This window comes from Pristis pectinata, chromosome 30 (assembly GCF_009764475.1).
Source record: "Pristis pectinata isolate sPriPec2 chromosome 30, sPriPec2.1.pri, whole genome shotgun sequence".
Taxonomy (NCBI): domain Eukaryota; kingdom Metazoa; phylum Chordata; class Chondrichthyes; order Rhinopristiformes; family Pristidae; genus Pristis; species Pristis pectinata.
In genome coordinates this window covers 8000872-8011215 of record NC_067434.1, presented here as the reverse complement: position 1 = coordinate 8011215, position 10344 = coordinate 8000872, and positions in this window count along the sequence as shown.

Below are 10344 nucleotides of genomic sequence, written 5' to 3'. Positions count from 1 at the left end.
TGAGTGCAAGGAGGAAGTATAAATAATATTAATATTGGTCTTGCTGGGCTCAGGGAAGGGATTTCTGGTTTTACCCAGATGAGCACCAATACCAGTTGAGATAGTTACCAACCTCCCAGTTAAACAGGATGCATCTTCCTGAGGAGCTCAGCTGTGTTTTGAACAAGCGCCAGAAGTGTGTGACACACGTGTAGCATTGGTCTTCCACGTTATTCTGAAGACAAAACAACACATCTTAAATCCTGGTCATTTGATGTAACTTTCGAACCTCAACGCCTAAAACATGATCGTCTTTTTTATGTGAAGGGATCCCAGATTATATGTAATTATGTGTAACATTGGGCTGAATTTTTTTTTGCTCCAAAGTGACAGGAAGGTAAAAACCCTCATTGATCCGCTAATTCTGCCAAAACGGCACAAGGAACACGACGCAAGTTAAATATAACCTATTTTGCCAATATTAATAAGCCGAGGTTCTTCCAACTTGACGGAAAAAGGACGATTTAATTGTGTTATACACAGGAACACGAAGCACTTTGGACACCGTTAAGTTATTGCGCCGGTTTGATGCTCTGAGATTTAGTTGATTCTCAACATTAGATTGGATTAAGTGTAGACATTGTGCAGTTTGTAATTAAAGAAAATTTAGATCTTGTTCCCTCTTTGCCTTAAGAGTGATGCCATTAATGTATCGCCGTGATTATTTGTAGCTCTTAACTATCCTCTGGTACAAGGACTGTGAGTTAAATCGGGTTGATGTTCCTCGTGTGGCTCAACTTCATTGGCGCTTTTCGTTATGCCCAGAATCCAAGAATGACCTTTTTTTTAGTGTCTCTTCTAAGTCTCTGTGCATTTCCTTCAAAACTACACGAATGGACTTCCGGACACGACAAGCGCTGAACTATTAATGTCAACTCTACCCTTTGTTAGGTTATCCGTAAAGGCTTAAATTAAACATTAAGAAATGTATTTTTAAACAGATAAATTAAGCTTGCAGCTTTGTTTGAGGCATCTAACATACATATAGGTGTAAACCAAAATAAAAATACAACTAATTAGTGTTAAGTTCTGGCTATCTATCTATCGTCTACCGAAATACAAATGTATATAGACATTTTATATATGCATCACACGCACACCCGCGCGATTTATTCACGCGTTATGTTTACAGATAATCGAGAAAGATATCTACAGTATATGCAGATTTTTGTGCACAATTGTATATACAACATCATCTGGAATGCAAATGTATAGGAGTGAAAATTTAAACTTTAAATTCGCAGCGGTATAAATTGAAATCTCTAAAAAATACATATTTATCGCAATAATAAGACATGATAATGGGTCATTTTCTTATGGTTAGATTAAAATATCTATTCGAGATCCTAGCTTTATTATTACGGGTTTTCTGTAATTACAGTTGAAATATTTGAAAAATGAAAAATCGTTAGTTTAGGCATGAATCGCTTCCATTTGTACTTTCATGGTTTGTTAATGTAGGACGTCGCCTGCGGACTGCCCAAAACTCCATAAACTGGGAGAAACAGGCAGAGGTCACACATTTTGCAAGTTGCACTAACCAACTCACTTTCGTCAGACTACTGATGGGTGGAAGATTGATAACACGGCATGTGGCAGAATATTAGGGAGCTTTCCATTTCAATCATAGCGTTCCCCGGAGAAATTCTGTCCTCACAACTTTTCAACAGTTGGTTCGGTCCACAGCGGGTAGGTCTCAGGTCCATCTCCCTGGGGTCCTACTGGAGGTACCAGGTAGCTCAGCGGGTGAACAATAAACTGCCCTCATCACCAACTCACGCAGAATTTAAATTAATTTTCTCAACTCCGCATCGTCCGTAAACCTCTCCCAACGTATTATTTAGGGTTCCCTTAAAGCACTAATTTTTTTGAATCACTTTGAAATTAAAATGTAAAATACCAAACACGAACTCTTGTTGATTAGGTATTTTAGTTTGTGCGTCCTCAACCTCACTGAACACATCTCCCAAAGCTAGGGGTCATCTCAGAGCTCGGGCCCGTTGGTAATACGGATCTTGCAGCAATATTTCTGGTTGGAGGAAAATAGCAACGGACAACAAACAACAGAATCAGAAACTGAAGGTCATCAAACCCCATGTAAATATCCACACTGTGCACCTGTGTGTGTGCGTGCGTGTGTGTCTGTCTGTCTGTATGTGGGTGTGTGCGTTGTGTGCACGTTTGTGTGTGTGTGTGTGCGTCTGTATGTGTGTGTGTGTGTGTGTACGTGTCTGTGTGTGTGTGTGTGTGTGTGTGTGTGTGTGTTGGGGGGGGGGGGTGATTTTACCCCAATCATTGAATCAGACAGCCTTGGGAGGCCTTCCGGCCCGTCCTCCTCGTGCTGTCTCTGAAAGCCCTCCACTCCTCTTCGTTTCCCATGGCAATTTCATCGTTTTTTCTTCAAGTCCTGAACCAATTTTCTCTTTAAATGTTCCAGCTGAATCTCCTTCCCCTCTCCTTCCAGGCAGAACACTTGAGACCATCTCTACTCGCTTTGGGGAATGATCCCTCCCTCTGAGTTTCTGCGTCCTTTATCCCAATAAATCCCACTCAGCACCTTGATCCCTTTCGAATTACCATGTCTCCCAAAACCTGTTTCTGCGCGGTCTCTACCTCCCATCACCGACCTCCTGTTTTCAGTCTATAGGTAGCTTTGGTAGTTAACGAGAGGAAGAGGAAGGGGCGATGAGCGTCCGCAGTCGGAGATGAGGTGGATGCAACACCAGAGAAACTTTCTGGTTCATTGCAAACTTCACCGGAGGGGAGAGAGAGTGGCGCCCCAACTCCGAAAGGAAAGGACCAGGGTGAGAAAGGGAGCAGAGAAAGCAATTGGTCCAAGCGAGGACGAGCAGTTTTCCCAAAATTTACATTAGGGCGCAATTGGGTTTGTTCTACATTAGAACCTAAAGCGGCAAAACACCCTCTTGCCGTTTATTGTTAATGAAATAAATCGTTTAAAATAGAGGATTCTCTCAACGATAGCTCAACGTTAAAATACGTTTTCGTCAAAGGGATTTCGTAGAAAAATGTCTATTTGACCGAATTTCCACAGGAACCTTTATCAAGCCTTTCCCAAATACCGTATTCGCTTTTAACGGGTCGAGACGTGGCAAGACTCATCCTTCAGTGAACCAAATATTCTACTGGAAAGCAATGACGAGGGCGGACAGTGCACTGCCACTCGTTATATTAATGGGCGAGAGACAATCTCAGCTTCTTGGTGAAGCCTCCGGCCCCAGAAAGCGTAGACTGAACTGTACAAACTTTGGAGGATTGGAATTGGACTCAGCAAAGACACCCTGGGTTATGGATGGTGGAGCGGACCACCAAGTCTCGGCGCCCCTCACAATAGAGACGGAACTCATCATAAAGAAACAACTCATAATAAAAATAGAACTCGAGTTTTAAGAAGCCGGGCCTCGTATCAAAAATGATGGGGTCCATTGAAAACCAGCAGGAATGGTGATTAACAACTTGGCTTCTCTGTTGGAATTGCAATCTTTTATAGACTTCAGCTTCTTGCCAAAAAAATCTGTCCTTTTAGGCGAGAGGGAAAATTCTCCCCATTATTTCTTTGGCGTCCCTCGTTAAATGGGACGTTTGTGTTTCTAACAGTGCAATAATGTACATATATTATAATTCAGTCGGTGGCCAGCAAGCTGCTCACTTCCACGTAAGACGTTCCTAACTGGACGGTGAACCTCCTTTACCCCCACATTTTATTACACTTCCTTCCAAAGGATTGCGTCGAGCAGTTTGGAACTGGGAGTAATATCAAAATATGCAATAGTAGTGTAATTCAAAGTAACGTAAACATCTAAACGTTTGAAAAGTTTAGACTTTAACTCGAATGGTTCCCTTGGACCCCATCCACGCTACAAACTCTCAATCTAATTGGTCATATTAGCATTTACCATGTAAATTATATTCCTATTGTATGACCCTTAATCTCCATGGAATACCTCAACATTAGCGCGATTTCAAGTTGCTTTACTGTATAATGCAGGTTTAATTAACTTTTGGGAGGATTTAAACCTAAGCAAGCAGGCAAGACGTATCCCTGCGTTGCTTCATTTGACATGCAAATCCCTTTTTCACGCTACCTTAGATCTCCCCCTTAAAGTTTGGGAAAATGTGTATGGCTCCTGAGGAGTTCCGTGCACATTTCTTGCCCTGCACATTGCTCTTTCACTCATCAAGGCTCCCTTTATTGACGTGACAATGACTCACGATTTAAACCAGCCTCCAAATCCGCAGCTGCTGAACAATGTAATCTCCTCTTTCTTTCAATGAGCTGGCTGCTTGAAAGGACTTGGGAAAAGTATTTGCATAGTCTCACACTGTTCACTGAATAGAAGTTAGTGCAAGTATTATACGAGAACAAGTGGCTTTATCAACAAATGCTTGCAAACAACCTCAAAACACACACGATCACTAAACCCAACTGAGGGGACGTGATGTTATCTCAATCAGGGATTAAAGTTCCATTCACCTCTCTCAGGATACATTTTGCCCACAGTTCCAAAAATTGAGAAGAATTTCTTAAGAAAGAGGGTTATTTTATTCTTGGACTGTTGGGGCCTTTAAGGCAAAAGAACTGTTTTAAAAGACATATAATGCCATTAATTTTATTTGAAAGGACACTGTAGAATAGAGGTTAGACTTCATAGTATCATAGCAAAGAAACAAACTGTTGGAGGAACAGGTCAGGCAGCATCTGCAGAGCAAAGGGATGGTCGACGTTTCGGGTCGTGGCCCTGCATCAGGATAATTGACCATACCTTTGCTTCCACAGATGCTGCTCGACCCTCCGAGTTCCTTCTGCAGTTTGTATTTTTTTGCTGCGGATTCCAGCATCCGCAGTCTCTCTTGTATCGTCAGAGAAACATAAATGTCATCGCACAGGTGATCTTTGGATTTATGGCGCCCGTCTTGTGGTAACTCTTCATGGAGACGAGTTCTTTTAATCCGAGTTCCCTACCCTTTCGCATTCCTTCTAAACTTCCTTATCCAATTCCCCTTTAAATAATGTTGACAACACAGGCTCTTTGCTCATTCATAATAAAACACATCATCTTCTCCCGATGGTGTGAGAGAAAATATACAGCTCAACGCTTCTCCGACCTTCAGCACATACTCTCCAGTGTCTCGTTTATCCAGGACATTAGGCGTGGAGGTAAGATTCACTCTAAAACAGCTACTTCCAGATGAGTGGCGGTCAACGGGCCGGGGAGCTGTCCCGGGGGAGGGTGGGAAGTTCAGCATGCCGATATTTCAGAAACTATTATGAATAAGATAGGTTGCTATTTCACCTCTGATTTTCGGACGTTCTCGAATTCAGTCCGGGTCATTAATTCATTCCTCTATTTAGCATAAGCGTGGATATCAGGCGATATATTGAGTAATAGTTTTGATCCTTTTAGGGCTGGCAAATTGGCGCAATCCGTGGAGCCGGAGATGCGATTAGTATGTTTGAAGAAGACAAGAAAATTGGTGCTGTTGCGGATAGCGAGGGTTGTCCAAGGCTACAGCAGAACGTAAATAAGGCGGAGAGTTGGGCAGATGTAATTTATTCCCGACAAGTGCGAGGTGAGGTATTTTAGGAAGTCAAACAGGGACAAAGACATTTACAATAAATGGTAGGGTACTTTTAGGAGTGTTGTTGATCAGAGGGACCTTGGCGTCCAATACTATAGTTCCGTGAAAATGGCAACACAGGTAGATAGGGTGGTGAAGAAGGTATATGGCATGCTGGCCTCCATTGGTCAGGGCATAGAATATAAAAGTTGGGAGGTTATATTTACAAAACACTGGTTAGACTGCCCTCGGAGTATTTTGTGCAGTTCTGGTCGCCTATCTAGAGGCAGGTTGTGATTGAGCTGGAGAGAGTGCAGAGGAGATTCACCAGGCTGTTGCCTAGATTGGAGGACGCTGGGTTGGAGAGAATGCCGAGGATGGTGTTTTCACTGGAATGAAAGAGGCTGATGGACGACCTGATAGAAGTAGATAAGATTATGAGAGGCACAGATCGGGCAGATGGTCAAAAGCTTGTCGCCATGGTAGGGGAATCAAAAGCAAGAGGCATTGGTTTTAAAGGGGATCCGAAGGGTGAGTTTGTTTTACACAGAGAGTGGTTGATATCTGCAACATGTTTCCGGAGGCGGTGGAGTCAGATACCATCACTGTGTTTATGAGACAATTAGACAGGCACTTGAAATGGTAAGGCATCAAAGGATAGAGACGTAATGTGGGCAAATGGGATGAGTATAGACGGGCAAAAAAGGCCGGCAGGGACGCTGTGGGCCAAGGGTCCACGTCTGTGTTTTTTGACTCTATGAGCTGCTGTGATTGGGTTCAGTCCTGACCTCTGGTGCTGTCTATGCAGAGTTTGCACGTTCTCCCTGTGACTGTGATGGGTTTGCCCTACGCACCTGTTTCAAAGGAACTGGGAGCAGAGATAATAAATCCATTGTTTGAAGTCTTTCAAAACTCACGGAGTACCAAGAAGGTACCAGTGGGTTGGAAGGCAGCAGATGTGACTCCCTTGTTGAAGACGGGAGGAAGGCAATAGATGGGAAACTGTTGGCAAGTTAGTACAATATCTATTGTTGGCAAGATACTAGAGTCAATACTCAAAGAAGTAGCTAATCATTTAGGAAAGCTTAATATAATCAAACCAGGTCAATATGGCCTTATGAAGTGTAAATCACGTTTGACAAATTTGCTCAAGTTCTTTGAAGATGTAAGAAGCAGAGTCGATAAGGAGAAGCTGTGGATGTAGTGTGTTTAGACTTCCAAAAGGCACTTGACAAGGTGTCACATAAGAGGCTGATGCACAAGAGCTCATGATATTGGAGGAGGTGTGTTAGCATGGATTTAAAACTGGTTATCATAGAAAACAGAAGAGCTGGGATAAATGGATACAGCAGGATAGAGATCAGTTGGAAATATGGGCGGAGAAATGACAGATGGAGTTTCATCCAGACAAGTGTGAGGTGTTGCATTTCGGGAGGTCAAATGTAAGAGGAAAGTATACAGTAAATGGCAGGGCCCTTAGGAGCATTGATGTGCAGAGGGATCTTAGGGTGCAAGTCCATACCTCCCTGAAAGTGGCAACATGAGTGATTAAGATGGTAAAGGTGGCATACAGCATGCTTGCCTTCATAGTTCAAGCCATGAGTTTAAAGTTGGGAAGCTGTGTTGCAGCTGGATAAGACTATGGCTAGGCCACATTTGGAGTATCGCGTGCAGTTCTGGTTGTCACATTTCAGGATGTTTTGGCTTTGAAGAAGGTACAGAAGAGGTTCAAGAGGTGTTGACTGAATTGGAGAGTATTAGCTAAAAGTAGAAGTTGGAGAATCTTGGATTGTTTTTGCTGAAGCATCAGAGGCTGAGGGACAACCTGACAGAAGCATATAAAATGATGAGAGGCACAGACAGGAGAGATAGAGTGTTTCCCCAGGGTGGAAATGTCAAATACGAGAGGGCATAGGTTTAAGGTGAGATGGGAAAAATTTAAGGCATGCAAGACAATTTTGTTTTACATACAGAGAGTGGTGGGTGCCTGGAATGCGCTGCCTGGAGAGGTGGTGGAAGCAAAAAAACATAGATAGCAATGTTTAGGAGACATTTAGATAGACACATGAACAGGCAGGGAATAGAGGGATATGGATCACGTGCAGGCAGATGGGATTGGTCAGATTGGCATCATGGCTGGCGCAGACATGATGGGCCAAAGGGCCTGTTCTAGTACTGTACTGCTCCATGTTCCATTACATGAGTCTTGTTCAGGTTGGATGGATTTAGCCAGTGGAGTAGCCCAGGAATCAGTTCATGACGCTCAGTTATTTACTATTTATATCAATGGCCTGGAGGAGGGGACAGAATGCAATATATCCAAATTTGCCATTGACAGGAAAATAGGTGGAAGGGCAAGTCGTGATGTGAATATTGTGCCTGCAAGAGGATACAGATAGACTGAATGACTGGGTAACTGCTTGGCATATGGAGTTTAAGGTGGCAACATATGAAGTCACGCATGTCAGTAAGGGGAATCTAAAGGCAGATTATAAGTGATGAGACTACAAAGTAGTGAAGTACAGAGGGATCTAGGTGTTTTTGTGCATGAATCACAAGAGTTAGTAGGCAGGTACAGCAAGTAGTTAAGAAGGTAAATAGCATATTGGCCATTATTGCAAATGGGTTGGAGTTTAGAAATAGGGATGTTTTGCTACAAATGCACAGGGTGTTGGTGAGGCCACATCTGGAGAACAGTTTTGGTTCCCTTACCCAAGGATATAATAGCAGTGGAGGTAGTCCAAAGGAGATCACCAAGCTAATTTCTGGAAATGAGAGAACTGTCCTATCAAGAGAGGCTAAACAGTTCGGGTCTGTATTCTTGGGAGTTTAGAAGAAAGAGGAATGACCTTACTGAAAGATACAAGATGCTAAGGGGTCATGACAGGGTGGATGCTGAGATATTTTCACTGGTGGGAGAATCTGGACTGAGGGTCAAGATAAGGAGCAAGTCATTTAAAACTGAGGTGCATGGAATATTTTCTCACAGAAGGCAGTGAGTGTCTGAAATTCTCCACCCCATGGAGTTGTGGAGACTGGATCAACAGCAGTCTTTAAAATGGGGTTGGATAAAATTTTGAAAGATCAGGGAAATTGAAGGCTGTGGGGAACTGGCACAGAAGAAGAGTTGAGGCCTGGGGGAGATCAGCCATACTCATATTGAATAGCAGGGCAGGCTTGAGGGACTGGTGACCTACTCCTGCTCTTCCAAAATAGTAGATATTGTAATGGATATTATAGATAGACATTTTTAAAATTGTATTGGACACTAGATAAGTATTTTTGCTTTAGCATGTTTACCTCTACATAAAAAGTATAGCATCAAATTAATATTGTATATTTTAACACACTATATTTTCCATTCTGATTAATGCTGCAATAGGATCATACAGTCCCTAGTAAAAATAGGGAAAAGACATCATTTACAAGGCAGAAATTGTCATTTTGACCCAAACATCCCACGTCAGTGTATATTGAGCACATGAACAAATTGTTCTAATTACATCGACTCACTCTCTTCCCATATCCCTTTAACTCCTTTCCTTTAATTTGCTGTCCTCTCATTTCTCACACGTATTTTTAAGTGTAATCTCCCAAGTGGCATCAAATCAGCATTTTCCTGATGCCCTATTACATTCAATGTACTTCTACTTTTATATATTTTTAAAAGTGTTGAGGTTTATTATTTTATTTTTAAGAAAGTCAAGATTGTCCCCTTTAATTTTTTTAAAATTAAATTTTATTTACAGTGTGGAAACAGGCCCTCCCGGCCCAACGAGTCCACGCCACCCATTTAAAACCCAAATTAACCTACCCGTACGTCTTTGGAATGTGGGAGGAAACCGGAGCACCCGGAGGAAACCCACGCAGACATGGGGAGAACGTACAAACTTCTTACAGACAGCGACGGGAATCGAAACCCAATCGCTGGTGCTGTAATAGCGTCGTGCTAACCGCTATGCTACCGTGCCGCCTATTAACATTTCTTTGCTTTATCTAGCTTTAATGACACTATCTTTTTGCCTGGCATGCAATCTAACTTTTAAAAATTGGGTAAGAAGTTGGCCACTTACCTGCACTCCAACACACAAAGCACTGAAATAGAATTGAGATTCACAGAGCTATACAGCACAGAAATAGGTTCTTCTGGGGCGTTACAAAGCTCCTACCTCAGAATTATATAATGTACTTTGTCTCTTTTTTTAAAAAATACTTCATCTAAAATGTTCTTTTACCTTCGTCATCCATCTCATTTTCAACCCCAGGGTTTCCAGCCTTTCAGATATCTTCACTGGTCAAGATCAATTCAAAGTATTAAAATGTCTTGGCCATTTTCCTTATCTACTAATGGGCAGTCCACCAATTCTCTGTGGTCTCACCTCAAGTTTAATCATTCCTTTTAGTGAAATACTTGAACCACTTCATTTCATGGATCTTTATTATTGATTTACCATTTTCTTAAGCTAATTTTTAATCACATTTTAATTTTTCTATTAATATTCTCATAGCTAGAAACTCTCTCCCATTTTGATTGACTTTTGATCTCGAATAATCAATGATTTCCTGAAAGTGTGTTTTCCTTGATTGATTTCCTATGCATAACATCTGTTCCTTGTTTGTCCTGTGACCAATTTCTCCTCCCAACCTTGGTCAGCTAGCTCAACTCTCTATCTTTGTAAATACTGCCCAGTTCAAACTGGTGTTCCAGATTTTGAACCAAGGCATTTT